General features: G+C 34.4%; 1 long non-coding RNA gene across 1 annotated transcript; it reads right to left on the bottom strand.

Annotated features, from left to right (window-relative positions):
• Positions 1-5,911: 5,911 nt before the first annotated feature.
• Positions 5,912-8,930, bottom strand: LOC128157785 (uncharacterized). Its single transcript, XR_008239859.1, has 2 exons — positions 8,874-8,930; positions 5,912-6,203 (listed from the first exon to the last, which is right to left on the bottom strand). It is a non-coding gene; the product is annotated as an uncharacterized LOC128157785 (long non-coding RNA).
• Between the last annotated feature and the right edge of the window lie 1,377 nt (positions 8,931-10,307).

Genomic DNA, 10,307 nt, shown 5'->3' with positions numbered 1-10,307 from the left:
GACTTCCTGTTTGAGGGGGGCCAGGACCACCCCCGGGGCCAATGACCTACATACAATTTGATGCCCCTTGACACCAGGAACAAGAATATATATTGTTTAGGGGTGGGGATCTTGACTATTTTCAAGTTATTTGTGCACTTCTTGTTTGAGGGGGACCAGGACCACCCCAGGGCCCATGACCTACATACCATTTGATGCCCCCTAAAACATTGAACAAGAATATATATGGTTTAGGGGTGGGGTTCTTAACAGTTTTTAATATATTCGGGCACTTCCTGTTTGAGAGGGGTTAGGACCACCCACAGGGCCCATGACCAACATACCACTTGATGCCCCTTGACACACGGAACAAAAATATATATGGTTTATGGGTGGGGATCTTAACAATTTTCAAGTTATTTGTGCACTTCCTGTTTGAGGCAGGTCAGGACTACCCCCGGGGCCCATGACTTTCATACCATGTGATTCCCCTTAACGCATGGAACAAGAATATATATGGTTAAAGGGTCAGAATTCTAACAGTTTCTGAGATAAATGGTCATTTCCAATTCCTGGGGGGTGGGATTGACCCCAGGGGTCAGATATAATTAACCCTTTATATTGCCTGTAACAGTCAATATATGATTCTGAAAACCCTATATTATTATCTTTGTCCGTGTTCAAGTAATAACCATTTACAATAGAGTCTAAGATTTTTCCCATAAGGTTCAATGTTAGACCCCATGCCCTTTTGACCCCCCCCCCCCCCCCCCAAAAAAGTGGTTGGCCAACCCCAAATGAGAAAAATCAAACAAGCGTGCACATCTAGATATGCAGGCCTATCGTATCCTAGAGTTTTGTACAATTCTGTTCAGCCATCTCTAAGAAACGCAACGCGGGAAAGAAGAAAAAGAAGAAGAAACCGTACAAAAACAATGTCTCCAAACTTCGTTTGGGAGACTGAATTACTAAAACAATATAGTACATTTAAACTATGTGATAATGTAAGCCCCGCAATAGACTTTAATCCCCTAGCCTGGGGGGACAAAAATTGATAGTTGTGGTAGACGTCATTATATATATATATATATATATATATATATATATATATATATATATATATATATATATATATATATTTGTAATTTTTCTATCTTTTAGTTTGATCTGCGAGTTCCGTTTATTAGCATCAGCGAAAATTTAATTTATTTCTATAAAATAATTGATACATGATTCTAGTGGAATAATTTTTTTGTCAGGCTAGCTTTTTGGAAAGCTATTTCTTTTTTTTTTTGTATGTTACAACAAAAGCTACGACCATCCTATCCTTGGTCAGGCGTAAATGTCTGCAGATTTACGCCATTTAGTAAGACGGAATTTGACTTAAGCCAAGATTTACGCCGGGCGCAGAGTAACAGGCTTCGGATCAATTGTACAAACTTACAAAACCTGCCCTGTGGATTACAAGTATTATCAGGTAGAATTTTCATCTAGCAATAAATTTTTTACATGTAAAACATAAACTTACGGTAAGATATCTTATTATTATTCTTTTATATGAAGATTATGAAATGTAGATAACACGTAGTTGCGCTTTCTCCACTTTACTTGTCAAGTTTTGAATACATTTTGGTACACTTTAACAAATAAGACATGTCTGGTTTTTTGTCTGTCATTAGGATGTTTTTAATATTTTTTTTTTTGCGAAGCGCGGTTATATTTGAGATATTTATAATATTTAAAAACCTAGTCTATTTATAGCGACTCATATATTAATAGTCACACATCATTCCAGTTCTTATCTTATCTCCGATACCCGCACGCGTACAATGTAACACTGTGCCGGATAATTCTGCCAGTGCCAAGGTGGCATTTTTGCACCTGCTTAAGATGCAGTTTCGGAAAAATCCATATATACCAAATGATAGACCATTTTTAGAGAGTATATAACCACTTTTGTTTTTAGTGTGTCTCACCTGACAGGTGAGATATCTACCTTTAAAAATTAATATCCCATCGGAAAATGATATTTCCCATAAGAGAATTTATTCTCCTACGGGAAATATTGACAATCCTATAGGATTTTTTAAAGTCCTATAGGAATTATATTTCCTATATGAGAATGGTATCTCCTGTAGGAATTTTATTCAGACATATAGTTTTCCTATAGGATATGAAGTTTTCCTATCGGATTTTATCAAATCCTATCGGAATTGAAATTCCTATAGGAAGTTCTTGTATTCCGATGGGAAATTTCAAATTACTTATTGGAATATTGTTTTTCCTATGGGAAGAATTATTTTCCTATAGGAATTTATTTTTGAAAGGTTAATATCTCACCTGACTGGTGAGATACAATGATAATAAAAGTGGTTGTAAACTCTTTATGCAATGGTCTATCATATGGCCTTTTTGAATTTTTCGATATATTCAGCTTAAGCGGGTGCAAAAATGCCACCTTGGCACTGGCATAATTATCCGGCAAAGTGTTATGTATATTCTTTGAGGTTACCTTCTTTCGTCCGTGTGCCATGCTTTTCTTTCTGACTTGTGCATCAACTGACCAGCTAAAGTTAGATGACATAATGCACAGCAAGTTCCCCAAGTGAAGGCATGGGAGTTCACTTGAATCTGGGTTAAGTTTTCTGTGAAGGGCAAAATCTTATTCCGGAAGTTTATCCATCATATCACCTTTCATTTTCTTCTTGTAAACCTTCCGCCCCTTACTAAACCCTGTAAATATGTAATTGTTTATCAAATATTCTACTCAATTAAGTCCAAATCTGCGATGAAATTATTATATGATGCAGAATGTTCAGACAAGGGTTGACCCAAACTATCGATTTATCAACCCCGAATTAATGAACGTTACCTATCCAGAGAAACTGGGCACTCTGCTCTATATCGTATTGTACAGGATACCCCTGTAAAACAGGGATACTCTTTATGCAATATTTTGCCAAACATTTACACAGTTCAACAGCTGGTATTTTTTTCATACATTATCAAAAATCAAAATCCTAGCGATATGCATACCTCTGATATATGTTCAATAAATCTGCAAATGAACAACTTCCTATCTTGAAAACTGTTGGAGGAGTTATTTTGTCAAAAATGATAACGATGTTCAACAGCTGGTATTTTTGTCACAAGTTAATCTGAAATCAAAACCCTAGCACTATGCACACCTCAGATATATGTGCAATTGATCTGCAAAAGGAAGAACAACTTCCTATCTAGAAAACTGAAGGAGTTATCCGTAAAAAAAAAGGGTACCCTTGTGTCAACCCCCCCCCACCCTGCCGACCGCTGCCATTTTCACCACTTCAAAACCCGGATTTTCCGTCGGAAAACCCGGTTAAACGAACCTTACTATGTACATCATCAATGCTGACCTTTATTTTTATTCAGTAGTCAGTTGAATGTTATAAAAACGCCTGGTTTACAGAATTCCCGACACATTTTATACAATAGGGAAACTTTATTAGAGAAAATTTAATTTTCATGTTTGGGGGGGGGGGGTGTGGCTGTTTAAAGTTTTCTTTTCTCCAACAAAAATACCTCCTGTTGTTCCTGTAAAGATTAGCCAGTCCATGTAATTCAATACTATTTTAGAATGATTAAGGACGTCATGCTGTAGATGCGCATTAAGGTTCTATAAAAATTTAATCGTCATCTTGGGGATCAATATCAAAACTGTTGTTTATCACCACGCAAACCCGCTAAAACATGAGACGTAGGGACTCCATCCACCCAGCAGCCAATTCATTTCTTGGAATATTTCAAAAAATTAACAAACAATTCATTCTTTGTTTTAATACCGGTATTTTCATTTCTTTTCAGTTTGGTCTTTCTACATGGCAATGTTATATTATATCGGTAAAAACATTACTAGTAGCAGCGCGGATTCAACCACAGCAGAGGGGAACTTGTCAAATCCTACTCAAGGAAGTCAGGGCTTCAACCAAAGTGACACTTTGAGGAACGTCGACGACTCTTCATCACCATGTGCTGCTGTGGTTGTCCCTGTACTTATTGGTCTAGCTGTAGTACTAGTAGTAGTACTTGTGCTAGTGTATAAATTCAGGGACAATTTAAGAGATCGGATACATCGCAATTCACAGGAAAATAGAAACAACATAGATTTGACGGTAGAAGAAGGCCCTGATCTTAACGAAGCAGACCAGGACACCAACGAAGACCAAGCAAACACAAGTGTTTTGCCGCTGATGACGCAAGATAATGGTGTGTAACTCGTCCCCTAGAACAGTAATATAAAGGAAAAAACGATGTCTATACACTAATTAATTTTTAAAAAGTCATGTAATGACCACTACATAGACTTTTCTGCATGAACCTCGAGAATGGAGGGAACAATTTTGCAAATCATCAATTATTCACAGCGTAAAATCTGATTCATATTTGTACATCTACATATCTTAATGCAAAATATTGTGTAATGTGTCGATTTGTGTTATTTTTTTTATAGTAAAAACAATACGTGTTACTGCCATTAGTCACTGCCATTGTCCTCGAAAGTAACTTAAGCATTTAGACTGGCTTCTGAACCTCTCATGCAGTAATTACTAAAAAAAAATATTGTTTAGACTAAACGGTGCCATATATAAGTCGATTAATTTCAAATGTATGTATGCATATAAACCAGTTTCTACTTAGTTGTCTACATTAAATTAAAAAACCAGAAATTGATTGTTTCATTTTAATTTCTTACTATCTGCTAAGAAAAATGTGTAAATTTCTTTGTCAGTTAAACTTGAGAAACGATTCTTTCTTGTAACTATGAGTGACAGAGCTGGGTTTTTTTAATTGTCAGTGTTTAGATATGATTTTTTTGGTACAAGACAAAATGGATAAAACGAAGAACATGCTTGTAGATACTGAAGAAGTCACATTCATTCACTTATTCTATGCAGCCCACGAATCATCCAGAATCTCAGTTAAAATGCCAATACCAGTATTGACCTTCGAACTCTGGGTGAGTCTACTTTAGAATTATGTCTGTTTTATTGCTAATTCATTAAGCCGCTGACGTAGTTGAGACTCTATAAAATTCGAAATCCTGCATCAGTTGGCTTTTATTTCTAAGGACATTCGGGAATACGACACATCTGCATTCGTTTTCATCTTACGCCCCACAGCGCGCCTCAACCTTGTATCCCTATGCCAACATTCCTTCACCCCGTACTGCACACGGCGGATGCAGAACTCCCTAGCACCGTACGAGTCTACGCGGTCATGTCTTGTATATTCGTGTGAACTCTGGATTGCAGTTTCTTGTTTCTTAGTTGTTGAGAATCAAAAATGCTAGTACGTATGTAAATAGTACACTTGCAGCAGGTAAAAAAGTTATTCGAATGAAATTAAAATCGAAGAAAGTTTCAAATTTCTACCCCCGTTAAAATTAGAAAATGGTATTTTGGTGTGCAAGAACAGTTTTTAAATCACTGAAAAAGGACTTTACCAGCCTTCCACAATGATTTTGTTTAAAGTCAGTCAGATTTTAAGCTGCTAAAATTCTTGGTTCCAATGGCGGAGGAACAAATCCTGAGAACGAAAGGTCCAAAAAGGAATTTCATGCTTTTATGTAAAATTCGGCGATCGAACAATAAAGAGACAACTCGGTTTCCTGCTGTCAAAGAATAAGTACATGATCATGGATCGCAAGGGTACGTTGAATTTGCTAATGATTTGTTGATCAGTCCTCATGTAAAGTATTGATTTTTTTTTTGCTGCATGTTTTTATTGTGATGGAAAACACAATGTTTTAACAAAATATAAAAAAATATTTTTTTTAGTTTCGGGTATGTTGAAAGGTAGTTCTTCATAGGTTATTTCATTATTTAATAAAAAAATTCTGGCAAATCATGTTGGCCTATGTTTTAACCTTTGAAATTAACAATATAAACACCAATTTGCATGCGAGATCATTTATTGAACTACTTTGTTAGAGTAGGTATTCTTATTAGCGGGTCATAGTCAGTACAGCGGCATTTGAAGTGCTGAGTGGGTACAGGACAGAGGAAATCTTGACGGTCACATGAAGAGGATCTGTAGCGAAATGATTTGCAATAGTTGAAACAAATCTTGGCATCGCACTCCGCCATGCTGTAGCACGGTCCCTCTCGTGTCCAACAGGTGCCCAGATCCGGCAGAAAGACAGCAACCAACACAAAGCCCAGCACTGCATTCATGAGAGCAGACATCTACAAATGGAAGAAGTAAGGGGTCGAACTTATTGTTGAAGTGTATGATTAATGATATTTTTTTTATCACAAGGTACATGCACAAGAGATCAATATGGGAATACATTTTGACTTGAGACATTTGAAGAAATCTTAAACTGATTACAAATTATTCTATTTACATTATGGATTGCTTTCACAGAAAAGCTGTCATTCTAACTTTAAAAAATACCACTGCATTTGAACTACTCGGGGTTACTCCTAAATATTACATGTAATTGTATTCACAATGAAAGATATTTATTTCAAAATCGATTTAAGACTTAGCCTGTCGTGTCAGGACCTGCCGTGGGTTTTACACGTTGATGTTCTTTCAAAAGATCAGTAACGAAGTCATGTCGACAGACTTCGATTACATTTTATAATGTTTAAAAAAATACTGGCGCAGAATCAGAATTTTTACCGGAAAAGGGGGGGGGGGCTTATATTTTTATATGATTTTACTAAACTTTGAACGGAAGAACCACCTTCCCCCGATCCGCACATGAAAACAATATTGTCAGTATTATAAACTGACTTGTTTGACAGAAATTTATTTAAAGTCATGTATATACAGGTGTAAAAATTGCCAATTAGGGGAAGGGGGGTCCTGTCCTCTAACACCTGTGTTATAATGTAATGCTGGATTGCATTTGACGCCCTTGCGGCTCAACCGAAAATGCAAAATCCTTAATTTAAACAACATATTGGTAATTCAGACGCGCTAGAGATCAGTGTTTAAAAATCAAAATCTGAGACAAACGCAACTTCTCGGGCCTTTCCCATTACCGGATGTTAGACTTTTATACAGAATGGAGTCGCTTCCTATAAAAAATTAAATAAGTATCAGCTAGACAGCCTAATAAGTCGCTTCTATGTTATATTGAAGTCTAGCTTACATCTCAACAGATCGTAAAATATGTTGTATTTATATCAAGTTTTATAAAAAGGGGGTTGTCATGGACGCCTAGGTAATACAATCGAGGTGTTTTTCCGAGCCTGCCAGAAAGGCCTGAGAAGTTGCGATTGAATCTGAGAGTGTATGTTTTGTTGTAAACTTTACAAAATATGAAGAAATTGGAACAATACGTAAATCTGACATAAGAGACAAGCTTTTGCACTAATTTATATATAACGTAACTCAGAATTCAATATAATGCAATACGATGATTTTCATATAGGCGAAAGAGCCGAAATAATTAGAATCGTAGATCAGTTTGCCTGTTAAGGCATTATTTTAAGCCACAGTATTAAGTTCGCTAGAGCTGAAAAACAACCGAGCAAAATAGAGAGGAATATTTGTATATTGATAAGAAATATCCGAAACTTTAAATCATAACAAATTGCTGTCATTGTCCGATTGTCTTGTTGGCTGTGTAATTAATTATGCCTTTAGGGTATGTGGTTCAATCAAAGCACCTACTATTGAGAAACTTTATATATAATAGGGGTTGAAAGTTCTAATTTGTAATATAGCGGTGTATTATGAATAAGGACTTTTCCTTTGCTGTACCAAAGAATGCTTAAAATAATTATGTTTCGCCAAAAATACCTTTGCCATTACAGTTGTATTATTCAATACTTCTATTATTAAATATATGACTGTGTTAAAATATAATGCAAACAACTGGTTGCTCCATGTTAAAGATTTTTTATGATGAAAAAAAAAACGCTTTACGGGAATTTGATATGCAACCCTGGTACAAGATATGTTTGAATTATAGAAAGAAAACAACAACAACAAATGCAGATATTATTGTCAAACAATTTTTTTTTTCAAACTAGACATTATGTTTTACAACTAGATAGTTCCATTAAATTCTCTCTTTTTAAAAAATACCTTATTGCAACCAATAATTTACGATTATTATATACGGAAACCCGAACCAATCAAGTACCAAAAATATATTCCAAGATTTAGATTGTCTTTGCAACAACTAGCAATAATAGAAACGGGTCGATCTGATAACTGTGAACAACAAAATAGAAAATGTTTTCTGTGTTCATATTTTGTTGAAAATAAATCTTATTTGAACATGTCCTTTAAACGAAGCGTTACATTACACCACTAGAAAAAAAAAATCTTCAATGTCGAAACTATTGCGGCATTTTAATGCTGAAAATGTTAAAAATGTATGTATTGGGGTTATTTTTTCTACTTTAGATTGGAACTAAGACAAAACCTACTTTCGTAAGTAAGATAATGATACTGTATGTACACTTCTGCCATATTCTTCTGTTAACCTACCTGTGCATTTATGTACTTGTTTGTTTGTAGTGATGAGCTATGCAGCTCAAAGTTAATAAAGAAATAAACTGAGAACTGATTATAATAATAATTATGATAGTAGAAAATTGAACTTATTTGCTTTAAATTGTAGCTAAAACTTAATACATTCTTAAATGCAGATATATCATTATTAAAATAACCATACTTCCTGTTTATTTGTATGTTAAAATTTCACGATTTAATGTTTATTCAATGTTTACTTCGTATAGCATGACTAGCACTAGGGTTATCATTATTTTTTTTAAAAAGGATATAAAATACCCAAAGTCGACCAAAATTTCTATAAATCAAGACCAATAACAGATTAATTTTCATTAGTTACAATATATATGTTACAGCAATTTATGGAAAATTTTGCTTACCTTGTCTTCAGTTACTCTGATCAAACTGAGTTCAGTTGAATATGTTTGTTATGCTGCATCTCTCTCTAAAGCATCCATTTATATGTTTCAGATTACTCAATCGATTGACTGATTGGGTTTAAAGGGGACAATATTTTGCGCCGTTTTTGTGAAAATGACAAATTTGAGATGTAAAATTAATGGAGTGTTCAATTTGAAAAGTTTTTTCATCAACATCAGAGGACAATTACGCCATTGTGACAGAATGATTAATTTAAGCCACTTTTTTTCTTTTAGTGCAAACAACCTAAAACATGAATTGGAATTTGAAACAGCGTAGTTCTTAAATAGATCCTGATGACAAAAATTATATATTTTCTGTTATTGTAAAGTTCAGGCTCATAAATACATTATTTAAGATCTACATTATTATGATAAATAATTATTAAAAAGATAAGAACATTGATGAAGTTTTCAGGAGAATGTCTCTTTTATATGTCCCTCAAAACAATAATTATTACGAAGTGAACTTTATAGACACAAGAACGTACAATATTAAAAACACAAAAAAATCTAATTTTTTTACGGAATATGTCTCTACATTTATTTTCTGCTTTAAGCCAGAAACGCTGTTTTCAACATTGAGGGATTTTACATTCCAGCCGACTACAAAATAGCAGAATGATAATTTTAAAGAGACAATTGTTGAAAAAAGTGTCGTTGAAACTTCAAAATAAACAATACGTATCAGATATTCCGAAGTTTTAATTTATTTTTAAGAATATGTTATCGTTCTTTTGAATTTCCCGGGAAAACATTTTCATGTCAAAAACAAAAGATGACGCAACATCAAATTGATAGTTTTGGAGTTTTAGAAGAGTTTCATTATATAAATGTAGTACAAACGACCTACATTTTGTTTAAGCAGCGTAGTACCTGAGCCTGTTGAAACAAGTTATAATTGAACTGTTAACTTATGAATTCAAACACGTAGATATGTGGAGGTAACACGTGTTAATAACATTAGGTAACCTGCATATTGTACATGTGAATGATGTTCATTTAATCTTTGTTTTATTTAGCCTTCAATCATGAAGAATGTTGTATTTCGTTTGTTGTAAAGACCTTAGTTATAAACCTTATTAATGAAAGTTATGTATTTTCTCTGCAATGTGGCTATAGTCATACCGCATGAAAACCCCAAGAAAGTATTTAACTGCGTGGACCCTGAGGTGGCACTGGACAGTTGTTTTTTTTTTATACAGTTCATTGTAGCTAGGAGATGTGTGTCCTCGGAACTCTGAAACTAGAATTTCCTAAGTTCCCATTCAGCACAAATACCTAAGGCCAATTACCAATTTCTGAAGAAAATTACCAGTCAACACCTGTAAAATTTTCTACACACTGGTTTTTATGAAATTTTGACCCTTTTATATTTCGCCTATTTTACATCAT

Source organism: Crassostrea angulata, chromosome 8, assembly GCF_025612915.1.
Source record: "Crassostrea angulata isolate pt1a10 chromosome 8, ASM2561291v2, whole genome shotgun sequence".
NCBI classification, from domain to species: domain Eukaryota; kingdom Metazoa; phylum Mollusca; class Bivalvia; order Ostreida; family Ostreidae; genus Magallana; species Magallana angulata.
Note: the sequence above shows the minus strand (reverse complement) of the source record. Positions and strands in the feature narration are given on the sequence as shown.